Here is a 17,237-nt window from a genome sequence, read left to right as displayed (position 1 = left end):
AATTGAAGAAGACACACAAAAAAGGGGAAAACATTACATGCTCATGTATTGGAAGAATAAATATTGTTAAAATGTGGATACCACCCAAAGCAACCTACATATTCAATGCAATCCCTATCAAAATAACACAAGCATTCCTCTTAGAGTTAGAGCAAGCAATCCTAAAATTTGTGTGGAACCAGAAAAGACCATGAGTAGCCAAAGCAATCCTGAAAAAGAAAAACAAAGCTGAAGGCATCACAATTCTGACCTTCAAGCTGTATTACAAAGCTGTAATCATCAAGACAGTATGATACTGGCACAAAAACAGACACTTAGATCAATAGAACAGAATAGAGAACCCAGAAATGGACCCACAAACGTATGGCCAACTAATCTTTGACAAAGCAGGAAAGAATATCCAATGGAAAAAAGACAGTCGCTTCAGCAAACGGTGTTGGGAAAACTGGACAGTGACGTGCAGAAGAATGAACCTGGACCACTTTCTGACACATACACAAAAATAAACTCAAAATGGATGAAATATCTAAACATAAGACAGGAAGCCTCAAAATCCTAGAGGAGAAAGCAGGCAAAAACCTCTTTGACCTTGGCTGTAGCAGCTACTAACTTGACACGTCTCCAGAGGCAAGGTAAAGAAAAGCAAAAGCGAACTATTGGGACCTCATCAAAATAAAAACCTTCTGCATGGTGAAGGAAACAGTCAGCAAAACTAAAAGGCAACCAACAGAGTGAGAGAAGATATTTGAAAATGACATATCAGCTAAAGGGTTAGTAACCAAAATCTATAAAGAACTTACCAAACTCAACCCCCAAAAACCAAATAATCCAGTGAAGAAATGGGCAGAAGACATGAATAGACACTTTTCCAAAGAAGACATCCAGATGGCTAACAGACACATGAAAAAATGCTCAACATCACTCATCATCAGGGAAATACAAATCAAAACCACAATGAGATACCACCTCACACCTGTCAGACTAGCTAAAATTAACAACTAAGGCAACAGATGTTGGCGAGGTTGCAGAGAAAGAGGAACACTTTTGCACTGCTGGTGGGAATGCAAGCTGGTGCAGCCACTCTGGAAAACAATATGGAGGTTCCTCAAAAAACATAAAATAGAACTACCCTATGACCCAGCAATTTCACTAGTAGGTATTTACCCAAAGGATACAGAAGTGTCGATTCTAAGGGGCACATGCACCCCAATGTTTATAGCAGCACTATTGACAATAACCAAATTATAGGAAGAACCCAATGTCCATCAACTGATGAATGGATAAAGAAGATGTGGTGTGTGTGTGTATATATATATATATATATATATATATATATATATATATATATATATACAATGGAATACTACTTGGTGATCAAAAAGAATGAAATATTGCCATTTGCAACAACATGGATAGAATTAGAGCATATTATGCTAAGCGAAATAAGTCAGTCAGAGAAAGACAAATTCATATGATCTCACTCCTATGTGGAATTTAAGAAACCAAGCAGATGAACATGGGAAAGGGAAGCAAAAAAACAGAGAGGGAGACAAACCCTAAGAGACTCTTAAATACAGAGAACAAACTGAGGGTTGTTGTCAGGGCATTGGGTGGGGGGATGGGCTAAGTGGGTGAGGGGCATTCAGGAGGACACTTGTTGGGATGAGCACTGGGTGTTATATGTAAGTGATGAATCACTAAATTCTATTCCTGAAATTATTATTACACTACACGTTAACTAACTTGGATTTAAATGTTTAAAAAATAAAATAATACAATACAATACAATACAATACAATACAATACAATACAATATAAAATAAACCTATTAGACAAAGGCACTATAGTCAGATCTTCCTAGTACTTGCAGCCAAATGCATTCCTACCTGCTACTTGCTCTATTTTTTTCCCTGTTAAATTTTGACTCGACTGAGCCACTGTTTTCACACCTGATAGTCAAAGCCCAGGGTCTTCCTTTCCACTTCTAGCTTTTTAATTTTTAGCTAGAAACACATTCCAGTATTTGACTTACAAGACTAAAGCCCCTTCATATTTTAGGCAAAGCATAATAATGATGAAATAAAGGCATATTTAGGCATGAATACATCAATACTACACCCCATCTTAAACCACAGGAGCATGAAGGAACAAAAATAGCCAATAATTTTATCTTGGATCTAGCTTTGAGTCCATTCTTCATCACCCACTAGTTGTACAGCCATGAATAAGTCATCCAAACCTCTCCAGGTTTTAGTTTCTTTATCTATAAAATAGAGGCGATAATAATGTCTGCCTCATAGGGTTGCTGTCAGTATTCCATAAAAAAGCATTTGTATAAATAAAATAGGTACTATTTTTTAAGTTTATTTATTTACTTTGAGAGAGAGAGAGAGAAAGAGAGAGAGAACATGAGCAGGGGAGGGGCAGAGAGAGGGAGAGAGAATCCCAAGCAGGCTCCACGTTGTCAGCCACACTGTCAGAGTTTCATGAACTCCTGAACCATGAGACCATGACCTGAGCTGAAATCAAGAGTCCGACACTCAACTGACTGAGCCACCCAGGCACCCCAATAATAAGTACTATTATTGGCCATAATAACTAAGAGAAAAGTCTTTTTTCCATGCAAATAAAAATGTATTTTTTCCTTCCTTTTATTTTAGAGAGAGAAGAGTGCAAGCAGGGAGAAGGGCAGAGGGGGAGAGAGAGAGAGAGAGAGAGAGAGAGAGAGAGAGAGGATCTTAAGCAGGCCCCATGCTCAGTGTGGAGCCCAACCCAGGGCTCAATCCCACGACCCTGGGATCATGACCTGAGCTGAAATCAGAAGTTGGATGCTCAACTGACTGAGCTACCCAGGTGCCCCTAAAAATGCATTTTTAACTTATTTCTTTTCTGAATGTATTTCCTACAATTTTGGTAATAGCTTTCTAACCATTTTCAGGCAAAAGATAAGATAAAGCCACTATAAGCTACCTTTCTGGTGGAAGGTCAATTATTTTTTTTATTTTTTTTTTAATGTTTATTTATTTTTGAGAGAGAGAGACAGACAGAGCATGAGTGGGGGAGGGGCAGAGAGAGGGGGAGACACAGAATCAGAAGCAGGCTCCAGGCTCTGTGGCAGGGCTTAAACTCACAAGCTGTGAGATCATGACCTGAGCCAAAGTCAGACACTTAATCGAATGAGCCACCCACGTGCCCCAGAAGCTCAATTCTAATTACAGGCAGACCTAGAGAGGCCCTAAGAAGGACTCATCGGGTGCTGGATTCGGTGCATGGATAATACAGGCCCACACCCCGCAGATACCTGCACAAAACAGCAGATATCACAACCACCCTCAATGCATGACCTACAAAACCAAGGCTCCAAAACCAACTAACAGCAGAAAACTGGAAATTTTCTAGTGAGTAATTTTGAACATTCATTAAGGTGATATTTTTTTCACTTTGTATACTGTGAATTTATCTCTTCTTCTCTGTGCCTCAAATAGAAATCACCTTCTAGGTTACATGAGCGTGCCCTACATTATTATTTTTCGGAACGTATAGAAAAAGAAAGAAGTTATTTATAAAATCCGTCTTTCCTTTCCCCGCTCTCATTTGTCCACTCACCAATAATTGGCCATAAATCTCCAGGAACTAAGACTTGGGAAGAACTTGAGATACATCTTATAAGCTTACAGAAGAAAATACCAAAAATGAAGGCCCTGGGGGTTTCCTAGGGATGCTGAAATCAGGGCATATTTCTAAGCATCTTCCCGCAGCAACAACAGCTCTCCTTAAGTTGTCATTGTCATTTCCATAATGCTTAGATCCTGTGATTTTTAGAGTGTGTGTGAGGTCTACAATATGCAGCCGCACGCTGATGAGGCCTACAAAAGTTTCCTTGTAGAGTTTAGGCTTTTGTCCCTTCTGTCAAGGTTGGTAAGTGTCACTGTCTTCATTTCTGCCTGCGTTTCATGCAGATCTGGACATTAACTTCTGTACCAATTTCTATGAATACTCATTGCAACCTTGTTGATCATCAAGGCTGACAAGGTTAAATTTGAGAGTGTGAAAGTCAGCCGAGAACAGTCCGAGGAAGTGTCTGAATGTTCCCGAGCCTGAGAGAGAAGGGAATTTGTGGCCCGCCTCGCGTCCCTGAGGCCTGAATGCAGCCCACAGGATAGCCCAGCTCTATCCCCCAGGACAACAGGCCCTGAATCAAAGGTCGATCTTGCCACATTTTCTGTTGTTCTCAACACTGAGTCATGGTGCCGCGTGGGGGAAAACACCTCATTCAGAGTTGGACAGAAGAGTTATTTGCCAACTTGTGAGGCAACTTACCTTCTCCAAAATGTTGTTTCTTCATCTATAAAACGTAAAAAATGCCAGCAACATATGGGCACCTTCTTATATGTCTGGGGCAGGGGATCATTTGACTAGGTAATTTCACTTTAGCAGATCTATCTAGAAGAAATCATCTGAAATGCATATTCCGAAATGTGTGTTCTCCAGAGCATCCTTCTCCCAAAACTCTCTCCTCACACACCGATCCTGCAGCTTTTCTCCTGTCTTCCACCTCTAGCTCCTTCTTTCTCTAAATCTGCTTCCTTCTCCTGGGGACAAGGATTCTTCTTCCCAGAAAGAGAAGAAACAAAGCCAATGAATGCATAATCCCCTCTGGCAGGCAGGACAGGGGTGGGGCCCCTCCCTCTTCATCCATGAAAAAGAAAATCACCTCCTTTTTTATTGGAGAGAAGCTGATTACAGGATACTTAAGGCGTTGGACATTAAGATGATCTGCCTGATTCTCCTCTTCCTTCTTATACTCAACAAACATCAGTTAAATCCTTACGATGTGCCAGATGCCATTCTAGTTGCTGGGATATATTTAGTGTGGGAGGTAGACAATAACAAAACATGGGAATAACAAGATCAAGCTTACAATTCTAAGGGCTCGCCCTGGCTGCAGCATATATAATAGACCATAGGGGAGAAAGTAGAGATCAGTTCCAGGCTATAGCAGAAATGGTCTAGGAGGGAGGTGGTGAGAAGTGTTTGCATCCAGGATGTACTGTAAATGCAGCACTAACAGGATTTACTGATGAGGGGGTTTTGTGAGGGTAGGAAGGAAAGCAGCGACAAATGCCAAATATTTTTCCTGAGCAGGAATCGGTGGTGTCATTTACTATGATGGAAAACACTGGAGAAGGAGCATGTTTGGAGAGAAATTGAGTTTTTCTTTGGCCAGCTAAGTTTAAGATGACTATTCAACATCCAAGTATAGTGGTTAAGTGGGCAGCTGGAAAAGCAAATCTGGAATGGAGGAAATAGACCAGAACTAGAGATTAAAAAAAAAAAAAATTTTTAGAGTCATCAGGACATGGATGGCATTTTAAAATATTTTTTTTAATGTTTTATTTATTTTTGAGAGAGAAAGCACAAGCAGGGTGGGGCAGAGGGAGAGGGGGACAGATGATCTGAACCAGGCTCCACGCTAACAGCAGTGAACCCAATGTGGGCCTCAAACTCAAAAACAGTGAGATTATGACCTGAGCCAAAGTCGGACAATCAACCAACAGACTGAGCCACCCGGGTGCCCCAGAAGGCATTTTAAAAGACATAACCGGATACGATCTATTATAATGAGACCACAGCGTAGATGGGAGAGGACTAAGAGCTGAGCCCTGCATCATTCCAAACTTTGGAGATTGAAGAAGGAAGAGCCAGTGAGGGAGGAGAGAACTAGAAGAACAAGGTGTTCAGGGAGCCAAGACAAGAAGGCTTCTCAGAAGGAGGGAGTGAGGAATGTGTCAGTGCTGCTGAGGAGTGAGATTCGGTGACCTCATCCAGGGGGATGCATGTGACAGCCTGACTGGAGTCTGCTCAAGAGAGAACAGGAGGTGAGAAAGGAGAAGCGGGAAGACACAAGTCTTCAGAGAGGGTTTGTTTTAAAGGAAAATGGAAGCACAGGCCAACAATGGAGGTGGATGAAGGGTTCGCAGACACAACATGGAAAGAAGTATAGGATGACAGTTCAGGTTTTAGTCCAGACATCCAAGGTAGGAATCACAGGAGGTACACCAGGTGTGGAGGGAGGCTCTGCAGAGGGTGGTTTGGGAGTGTCACGTCTGAGCTGCAGACACCCACATCCTGGTGGTTGAGGTCACACCCCTGAATGAGATTTAAAAAAAAAAAATTAGTTTAGTGTTCTCACTGTGAACTATTTCTGAGTGTCCACAAAGGCTCATGACATCCAGTCGTCTGCTCAGACACAAATTTGTATCCCACATACTACAAGGCTACTGTGCAGGACTGAATTACTTAGCTGGTGCATGAACCCAGCTAACAGCCCAGGATCCACTCTCACTGCCATTTGTTCATATCTGAACAAATGGGTTCAAAAAACCCAAAAATGGGTTTTTTTTAAAAAAAAAAGAATTTGTTTCCAAAAGAAAGCCAGTCCTTAGAGTCATGAGAGGCACAGGAGAGTTCTAAGAAGATGATTTTAGGACATGGATTAGAAATAGTTTGGGAAGGGGCACCTGGGTGGCTCAGTAGGTTGAGTGTCCAACTTTTGCTCACATCATGATCTTGTGGTTTGTGAGATCAAGCCCCACATTGGGCTCGCTGCTGTCAGCACAGAGCCCGCTTCAGATCCTCTGTCTCTCTCTCTCTCTCTCTGCCCCTCCTCCGCTTGTGCACTCGTTCTCTCTCTCTCTCTCTCTCTCTCTCTCAAAAATAAATAAACATTTAAAAAAGAAATAGTTTGGCAGGGCACCTGGGTGGCTCAGTCGGTTAAGCATCTGACTTCAGCTCAGGTCATGATCTCACGGTTTGTGAGTTTGAGCCCTACGTCAGGCTCTGTGCTGACAGCTCAGAGCCTGGAGCCTGCTTCAGATTCCATGCCTCCTTCTCTCTCTCTACCCCTCCCCAACTTGTGCTCTGTCTCTCAAAAATAAATAAATGTAAAAAAAAAAAAATTTTTAAAGGAATAGTTTGGGGAAGAAAACTTTTATACTATTGTGGCCCTTGTAAATCTGCGGATTTGCAAAGATTTTGAGACACATTTGTCTGAATGTCAAGGGTCTCCATTCCTATACCTCTGCCTGACTTACTGTGTTCTCTACAGGAACGTCTGTAACCTCTGTGCCATCAGCAGGTGCCTTCCCTTCTTCCCCTGCTCATGCCCATCTCTGCAGTGTTGCTCATGGTCCTACCTGTCCTCTGTCCAGACACAGCTTCTTATGTGAGGCAGCAACAGGACCATCTTCTTATACCAAGGGATTCTATGGGCTGCAAAATCACACCCGTTGGATTGCAACACTTATAGCCTCCTGTCAGTGCACAAATGGCCTAGAGCAAGCGCCCTGCTGCAGCTCACCATACAGTAAACTGTCTCCATGCATAGGAACTTCCCATGCTCACAGGATCCTCTCTTGGAGAATAATCTAACCAATAATGTGTGGCAAGAGTCTACCATGCACCGGTTCAAATTACCCCATTAGGTAGGGGTGATGTGTTCACATCACTGCTCACCTGTGACCTGTCTCTCGGGGCTTGAAGCAGGCCGCAGCTAGCTGGGTATGAGTCTGCTTTGTCTATCCAATAATAACCATCATCATCATAACCAGAGCTCACTTTGTGCCAGGCTCTGTTCTAAGCATTTTAATCTTTACTATAACTCAGTGAGTTAGATACAGTTATCCCCATTTTATAGATAATTGGCCAAGGATCACATAGAGAATAAGCTAGTAAGTGGCAAAACTGGGATTCTAAGCCATATAGTCCTCTCTTATGCTCCCCAAGTGGGTCCCACGTTATAGAGATAAAGGAGTGGGGTTGTGGGGTGGGGTAGGGAGACAAGTTTTTAGTAGTCCATTTTGGTGTATGGTTCAAGCCACAGTCACCAACTGAGCTTTAAGTCTTAAACTGTTTGTTAGTTTTTAATTTTGAAGCTGTTTGTTAATTTCTATCTGACTCCTGTGTGTGTTTCTCAGTTTGTTCAGAGTTTGACACAGAAAATTAATGGCTACCTCAGAAAGCCCAACATCGACCTGGTCCAATTTTACTGAAGTAGCATAAAGGATTAAAAATTGGATAACCGCTTTCTTCCCATTTACTCCTGGGGACACATATCTCTCCACTTGAATAGGAACCATGTTGGGGACTCTTTGCTCAATCAGGGAGGGGTCTAGCCCTGCTCCCTCAGCACTTGGACCACCACCGTATCAACCTCTCCTTCAGTCTTCTTGGTCCTCCAACGACCTTACCCACAGCAAAATTTTTCATGCAACGCAAGGTTTTCTCCCATGACCGACAAGACTACCCTTGTTTTTCAGTTAGCCCAGTGTCTGTGAGAGACCAGAGTCATAGTTACATGTCTTACTCATCGCTGGAGCTCCAAGAGCCTACAATTGCCCATGTTGAATCTCTCACCTCATTTTACTATAGCATTATAGTCTAAAGCATAAGTTTTCAACAATTACTTATTCAGTGCCCACTATGCACCTGGAATACAGCAGTGAATATGAGACAAATACAGCTTCTCTTTTGCTGCCCTCATTTGGGGACTCATTCAGTCATGTGTTAAACAACTGTGAGGTGTATGATTCTATAATTTCTTCCTCTGAGTCCCAGAAAAGCTGAATGACATTCAGAACTAAGCCTGAAAAGATACCTCTGTATTCAAAAATACAAATACCATTGTAATTCTCCAAAAGATAGCAATTTAGAGTAGGATTTTTAACTCCTCATGGGGCCTACGAGTCTTCTGATACTGTTTGCAATTATTCCGCGTATATACATACATGCGTTTTTCTCTGCAAGTTGTTCTAATGAACAAAGTCCTAAGGTAGAAACTGGTAGCAGTTCGATCGCAATCCTGGGACTCCAGTCTTATCACTGGGTGACATCAAGTCAACTGGATGTCAAAAGTACTATGGATACCAGACCAACAAGATCTTCTCCCATTCGTCCTCCCTCACAGCAGCTGCAAAAGCTGTTGTCCACAGGCTTTCTCTCCATCAGACTTGCCTTCCTACTCTTCCATGTAGGGGAATAAAGAGGTAGACAACACAACCACACACTGAGAACACAAAAATTATGATTAGATCTGTCTGATCAAAAAGAAGTTTCCCTTTCACTTCTTACGTAAATTCATTAAATTAAAAATTACAACTTTATCATGAGGCTCTAGATAGCACAAAAATAGCAAAGCGGTAATGAAATACTATCAGTCTCTCAATTTGGAGAGTCTTTTTTCGAATATCCAGGAAATCTATGGGACCACATAAAGAGTCTGGATACCATGATTAACTCAACATAGGTACAACGAGGCATTCTTTTGCTAAAATAAGGTGCTTCCTGTCATGTCTTGATAAATTAAAATAGAACTCTTCCACCTTCCTCACCTTCCTTCTATATTTTCTCCCCTTTCTCTGAACTTCAATACCAACCTACTGGGGCACCTGGGTGGCTCAGTTGGTTGAGCGTCCGACATCGGCTCAGGTCATGATCTCACAGTTTATGAGTTCAAGCCCCATATCAGGCTTGCTGCTGTCCATGCAGAGCCTGCTCCAGATCTTCTGTTCCCCTCTCTCTCTGCCCCTTCCCTGCTCCCACTTGTATTCTCACTCTCAAAAATAAACAAAAAAAATTGTTTAATTTAAATACCAACCTTGCTACAATTCTGTTGCTTCCTTAATTTTTTTTTAATTGGCAAACATATATATTTCCAAAGGGGAGTACAATTTGCCCACAATTTCACCTAAGACACAGCATGGGGTTTTCTGTTTACTCTTAAAGAAGTGAAATATCAACTTCCTCAATGAAAGCTTCTAGAAGTATAGCTTGAAATCTATACACAATGGCACCCTAAACAACTCACCAGGGAAAATGCCACAACCCACAGCTGTTACAAACTGCCTGTAATTCAAAACTCTCTCAAAGCTGTTTCTTAGCAGGACCTACATCGCCTAATACAATCATTTGCCAATCTTTCTTTTAAGGTTTTGGTTCCATAAAATTGATTTAGAGTAAATCTGTGACAGGATGACAGAGAATATGGTGTCCCTTCCCAGGGAAATCTAATGTAAGATAGTTCAAGATATGGAGGAGGTGGGGGAAGGGGGGACAGGGTGGGCTACATTTTTTAACTGGCAGCAAATTTCCTCTTCAGAAGAAAAATGGCTTTTCTCTGATGGCCTCTTTGGTTATGAAAGGGAAAGCACACAATAGCATGATCAAGGACATGACAATGAGAGAGCTGAATTGTTCTACATTTTTGTATGAAAGGAGTTTTGTGTTGCCAGAAGCAAGGAGAACATTTCCGATTAGAGAGACAGAAACAAGAGAAGGAGAAAGAAAAAAAATGGTAGTTGGCAGAAGGCCAGGGAGCTGGACTTTCCAAAACAGGGGCAACAAATATTCAATTTTGAGTCATCTCCTTCAGTGCAACTCCCATTTTTACCATAAGATCTTTATGAAATTTCCTACTTTCATGAGTGGTGTCGGAGGTAAATGAAGGAGAAAACACAGTGTTATACATTTCGGTTGACTCAGGGCTTAGCAAAGGGAATAGTCAAGGTGACAGTCAATTTGTCCATTCGTGGGTTCGAGCCCCGCATTGGGCTCTGCACTGACAACGCAGAGCCTACTTGAGATTCTCTCTCTCCCTCTTTCTCTCTCTCTCTCTTCCCCTCCTGCATCTCTCTCTCTCTCAAAATAAATAAATAAACTAAAAAAAAAGATACAGTGAATTTGAAAATTTCGAGAAGCAGGAAATCAGATGAATAAACGAATAAGAGGACCAAGTCCTCCTCTGGGAATCCTCAGAGATGTCCAAAGGATGCTGTGTCACTTAGACTTTGTCAGACAAGCAGAGCCACTATATGGGACTTACTATAAGGATTACACCTTAGACAATTGTGGGAGATGTTGAGGAATTCTATGGAAGGCTGTTGTCTCCTCATCTGATGTGGGCCTGAAGTTTCTGTAGAGCCTCAGGACAAGCAGTTGGGAAGAAAAGCTGGACACGAAAATGAGAAAGCAAGGACAAACTGGAACCCACAAGGCAAGATGAAACCCTCGTCTCTCCCTCGCTACCTCTAACCTCAACAACACAGGTGACCTGCAGAATGAGTTGTCACTCTCCACCATGCAGTTGCACACACATCTGACCTAAGATCCCGAGAAGCTGAAGGAGCTGATCCAGCAGGAGCTGGATGAGCCATGGGCCCGGCTGCTGCCTCGACCAAACAAGATGCACCAGTAGATTAGTGACAATGCACCTGAACTCTGAGAGCGACAGGTACCTCATGCCAACCAGCAAATACTGGCTCATTATGGGCAGTAGTGAAAGGAATCACTCCCATTTTCACACGGTTTTCCTGGACCTGTGCCCGGGTCCTAGTGATACAAGAAATAGCACCATATATTAATCATCAACTTAGAGCATATACCACATCCTGGATGGCTTTACCTCAACCCTGCAAGGTGTTGCTACCTGGATGGCACGAAAAGGAAATCTTCAAAAGGCTTTTCCAGCATTCTGTCAGGACAGCAACTTCAAGTGATCGGGAACACAGTAAGATCAGTGAATTCCATTAGCATGAGTCCATTGCTACACTCCAACTGCTATTAAATGAGTTTCTTGGTCAGGAGCAAGGCTGTGGGAATACTTTGCTACAAATCATATTATGTAAGTCCACAGATGGTAGTCTTGGCAAAAGCACTGAGAGCACAGAAAACAAAACAGGAGGTATCTCTTCCAGTGAGAACAAAGCACTGCCTCTTCCAAGACGGATGTGGTCCATCCACCTGCCACCAGGTGGCTGTCTCCTCCTTTGGGGAATGATGCTACATCAGGGGCTCAGAGTTCATCTCTGCTGTTGGCAGGTTGATCACACAGAAGTGATAGTAGACAGATCAGTCTCAGTAAGAAGAAGACCATGTTGCTGAGTCCATTCCATAACCTCCATCCCTGACACTATGGCCACTGTGTTCACAAGCCCATTGGGCAAGGGTGAATGACATCTGCAGAGCAGAGCATCTTGTCCACCTGATTATTAAGATCCTCCTCTACTGAGGTTGCTTTTTGATGAATAGTCACGTGGGACAAACATCTTCATGTCCTGTGCCAATTCAGAAAAATCTACCCATACACCTCCTACTCACCATTTTCCAGTTGTTTCTTCTTGGGGGGACCTGTTGTAGATGGCCCCCCAGCAGACTCTAAGTCAAGGGTGGGTGATGGTCCAAGGAGGTCGATGAAATAACCCAGAGATAGCAATCAAGACCTAGGTTTACTGGGGGAAATTACATACAGGGAGCCCAGGAGCAGCCAACCGGACAAAGTATCCACTGCTAGGATCTACATGCATCAAGTTTTTATAGGGCAGCAACTTAGGCCAGCAACTGTCTGTAGCCTCTTCCTCCTTGCACAGCCAGCACTGCAAGGACATCAAGTTCTGCCCTTCAGACACTCTTTGTTACAAAGGAGATGCTCCAGGTTGGCCGCCTCCAGAGCCCCCGACCTTGGATGCTGAACAACATGTTCTTCTGCACATACTTCTTGATGGGAACATAGAGAGAGGACGGGATTTCTACATTCTTAAGATAGTGATTAGCAGGGACCTTCAGGGTGTACCTGCACAAACAAGCCTTCCAACACATACCATACAGACCCAAACACTGAGCACAAGACACTGGCCATCTAGTCAAACCACTGGCCACTGTCTATGAGTCAATATAGAGCCATACCTTGAACCATCTTTTCTTCCAAGAAAAATGAATAACTGAATATATTCCTTGACGCACTGTACAACAATAGAATTTTTCCTTCACTGCTATACTTCAGAACCACCTCAGAATGGGCCAGTAGTACTGAGCTACCTGCTCTGGGGATGTGCCAGCACATCATGCAGACCTATAAACCAGGCCTGAAGTTTTCTCCTCCTCTGTCAACGTTAGTCATAGGGAACTCCATATGAGGTCATATGTGTGAATCAGGAAAGAGGAGACAAGGTAGCAACGGTCCATAGGCATCTGGGCCACCTACTCATTCAACTTACTTACACATTCAGCACCTGCACAAGCTCTGCTGAATGCCAGCTTTGTGGTTTGGTGGGTCGGTCATCACCAGGTTTATCAGAGACAGCGAGTGTTCATTTGGTGGCCCATGGCCAAGTGTTTCTCCAAAGAATAGCCATCTACCAAGCATGGCAGAGCTCTGCTCTAAAATTCTAAAGGAGGTGCGCAAAAAGGCTCCTGCCAGAGCTCCATACACATCTCAATCTACACGGACACTTCAAGTACCATCAGATCCACTAGGTCACATGGCAGAACACTTTACACAGCAACCTGGACCTGTTGCAGAGCGTTCTCTTTTTCTGGATGATATTTTGGCCCATTTCTGTAATCACCTGAATATACACATATTATACAATCACTTCTATTTTTCTTCACAATTGAGAAATTAAGTAAGAAAAAGGAGCTATTTATTACGTGCTCCTCAAAAACTCTAACACATATGGGGACTCTGGCTATCCTTATTTAAATATGTAAGGAAAAGGTAGCCCCAGAAAGCCGTCATCCTTCAGGCCACCCAGTGACTGACATGTGTAAGATACAGGTCCTGAAAATGGAGGAAAGGGCCAAACAATGAGGACTATAAGACCACTTCTCTGACACCAGAACAATTTGTTATAAAGTAAAAAATTCAGTTAATCATCCCTTTGGTTTTTTTCTGCTGCACGAAGCATGCAGTTTGACTGATGGACCAGTCATTCTAGTCCCACAGACTGTAAATAACAATCGTATGCTTCCATGAAAAGGGAGGCCTTCGGTGAAATGGAGAATCATTTTGACTATGTGAACGTTATAGTTCCAAACTATTTGCTTCTTATCGTATTTACTTTGTATTCTTTCAGGCCCAACTGAACAAAAATGCTAATTTAACCCAGTTTAAAAAACAAAGAGGACAGAGACTTGAAATGGGATCGTTTTTATTCTTGTCATCTCCGCCTCGGACATAGACATTTAATATTTAAATGTTATTCCCTGTGAGACCTGGACTTTCAGCATTTTGTGGCTATGACAGAATTCAAATTTCAGATTCTACCTTGTGTGAAAATATCATTTCAAAGTGTGTGCCCCAGGAGAATAATAATAAACCTGAGTGTTGGCATTTTGTAAAATGAACTTTTTTCAGAGGTCTCTTAAAATATAGCTTATTCTCTCTCCTTCGTAGACACCAAAAGTGAAGCCATGATGCCTTTGATTTTCCCCCACATTCATTCTGAACCTGTTACCAAACTACTTATTGTAAGCAGAATGAGTAACTGCAAAAGAAAGTAAGATGATTGTGTCTGCATTTAATACATTAATTATAATATATGATAATGCGCTAACCTTGCCCTTTTATTCTAATTTAAAACGTTACATTAATTGTCTCTAATTATAATTTGACTATTAAAAACATGTCTGTTGTTTTCCTTTGTTATTAGTATAATCCTGAAAACACCTGCCCACAATCTACTAAATACTAAGGTTGCAGTGATTAATAGTAACAAATCCTATGAAATCACTTTTTATCCTCAAGCAGTCTGAATAAATTGGGCCATTAAAATAGCTGAGCTTAAATGCTACGTTGTTCTGGCATGTTTCATAAGGCTGCATAAATTGTCACTCTGCATCCCCTAATTCACATAGTGTGAGAAATGGCAGCATTGCAGGATCTAACCATACAGGGTCCGCTACTGACTGTGGCCTGGCAGGGCTTGGTGGGCATGTCCTTCGTGACAACATTTATAAAATTATGGGAAGCAATCCTTTTGAGATTTTCTTTAAAGATGATTTTCTTGGGGCGCCTGGGTGGCTCAGTCGGTTAAGCGTCCGACTTCCGCTCAGGTCACGATCTCGCGGTCCGTGAGTTCGAGCTCCGCGTCGGGCTCTGGGCTAATGCCTCAGAGCCTGGAGCCTGCTTCCGATTCTGTGTCTGCCTCTCTCTCTGCCCCTCCCCCGTTCATGCTCTGTCTCTCTCTGTCTCAAAAATAAATAAACGTTAAAAAAAAAAAATTAAAAAAAAAAAAAAAAGATGATTTTCTTCTTTGGATTCTTCCAGGCTTTTTGCATAGTGGCTATGGAATAGTATTCAAATGACTTCCTGGAAGAGAACTGACATGAAGAAAATACACACTAGGGGCTCTGTATTTTGACACATGCCAGAATGGCCATCGAATTTCTGTGTTAATCAAAGTTGGCTCTTTTGCAGCAGACTATTTATATGGGTATTTAACAGAGAGGCAGAAACATCAAGGAAAGCGCTATCATACCTCTGTTGAGCTTTTTGTTTTCTAAGTTTGTTATGGTCCATTTTTATGAATTGAAGACCTTTTGCCTTGATCGAATCTATTAACAGATTCAAAAACAACCTGAATTTCACATCAGGAAGCCAGAACTGGCAAGTGTTCTAAAGCCTTACACCACTGTGTGTGTCATTGGCATATGTGACAACAAGAGAGCCCCCGAACTTGAAGATAAGGCTGAACATGAAACTGCAATAAGTAAGTAAATAGTTCAATAACTAAAATAAATTGTCAGAAAAGATAATTCACACTAACCAATATTCTGAAAAAAATGGCTGAGAAATTTGAGTACGCACAAATCCCAGCCATAATTTTATGGGTTTTTTTTTATTTTTTTAATGTTTATTTATTTTTTTAATTTTATTTTGTTATCCTTTTTTATTAAATATAATTTATTGTCGAGCTGGTTTCCATACAACACCCAATGTTTATTTATTTCTGAGAGAGAGAGAGACAGAGCGTGAGCAGGGAGGGGCAAAGAGAGAGAAAGACACAGAATCTGAAACAGGCTCCAGGCTCTGAGCTGTTAGCACAGAGCCTGATGCGGGGCTGGAACTCACGAACCGTGAGATCATGACCTGAGCTGAAGTCAGATGCTTAACTGACTGAGTCACCCAGGCACCCCCCTCCCCAATCATAATTTTAGAAGCAGGGAACTGTTAGACTCTGTGAACATTATAGTTCCAAACTATTTGCTTCTTATCATATTTACTTTGAAATAATGAAATAATAAAGAATAAAATAATAATAATGATACCACACTGTACGTTAACTGAGATTAAAATAAAAACTTAAACTAGATAAATAAAATAAAAATTACAAAAAAAATTATTTATACCAAAAAATAAATAAAAATAAAAGCCCAGAAGCCTATGATTCTATTTGTAACCTCACCAATTGCGTGGTGAAAGAACGTGTTGGAAGGGTGAGTCTGATGCCCTAGAAAAGCAAAGGACCAGACCCCTTGCAGATACTTCCTCAGAGTAGAGATGAGGGTATCAGGATCTCATGATTCAAACACACCAGGCACTAAAATCACCCAACCACCTCCCTGGCCCTGATTCCATGCTGGTACCACCTCCAGCGGGTAATTTGGCTTCCCAGGTAAATCTTCTACAGGAACACTGTTGAGCCACAGAGATAACATTCTGGTCCCCTTGGCATCCATTTACTCAACAAATACTCATTGAGCAACTTCCGTGTACCAAGCACCCTGCCAGGCACTGGGCAATACAGTCGAGAACTACTGCCCTATGGACCAGAAGCTTAGTCAGAGAGCAGACATTAAACAAATTAACGTAGAAATAAACGTATAGTTATAAACTTTTTATGAAGTGCTATGAAGGCAAGATAAGAAACAATAACTGGGAGGACTTAACTTGGATTGGAAGGTCAGGAAGGCCCTCTGTGTGGCAGAGATGTATAAGTTGACATTCCAAGTGTGCAGGGTTGGGAGGGAACAGCACCCACAGAGGGACCAGCAGGTCGGAGGACCTAGAGATAAGATGGGCTTGGAGCAAGTGAGGCTCTCCATCTGAAAAAATGCTAGCGTGCATAAAGAGAAGGAGGATGGAGGTCAGGGCTGCCTGAGACAAAGTTGGAAAGGAAGGCTGGGCTCAGACCAAGCAGGGCCAAACTCCGTCAAGTTTGGACTTTATTCCGATACTAGCCAGACAAAGAAGGAATCAAAGATTGAGAGGGACACGATCCAAACAATATTCCTTAAAGATCACTCCAGTCAGCCTGTGGCGAAAGAACTGGAGGGGAGCAAGAGTGGAGGTGGGGAAATGTTTGGGAACTCTTGTGGAAGTCCAGGCGAGAGATGAAGACGCCATTTGCTAGGATGCAGAGAAGCCCTCGTCAATTATAAATTACTAAAATCGTGCTTCGATT

Source organism: Panthera leo, chromosome B4, assembly GCF_018350215.1.
Source record: "Panthera leo isolate Ple1 chromosome B4, P.leo_Ple1_pat1.1, whole genome shotgun sequence".
NCBI classification, from domain to species: Eukaryota; Metazoa; Chordata; class Mammalia; order Carnivora; family Felidae; genus Panthera; species Panthera leo.
This window is presented reverse-complemented; position numbering follows the sequence as displayed.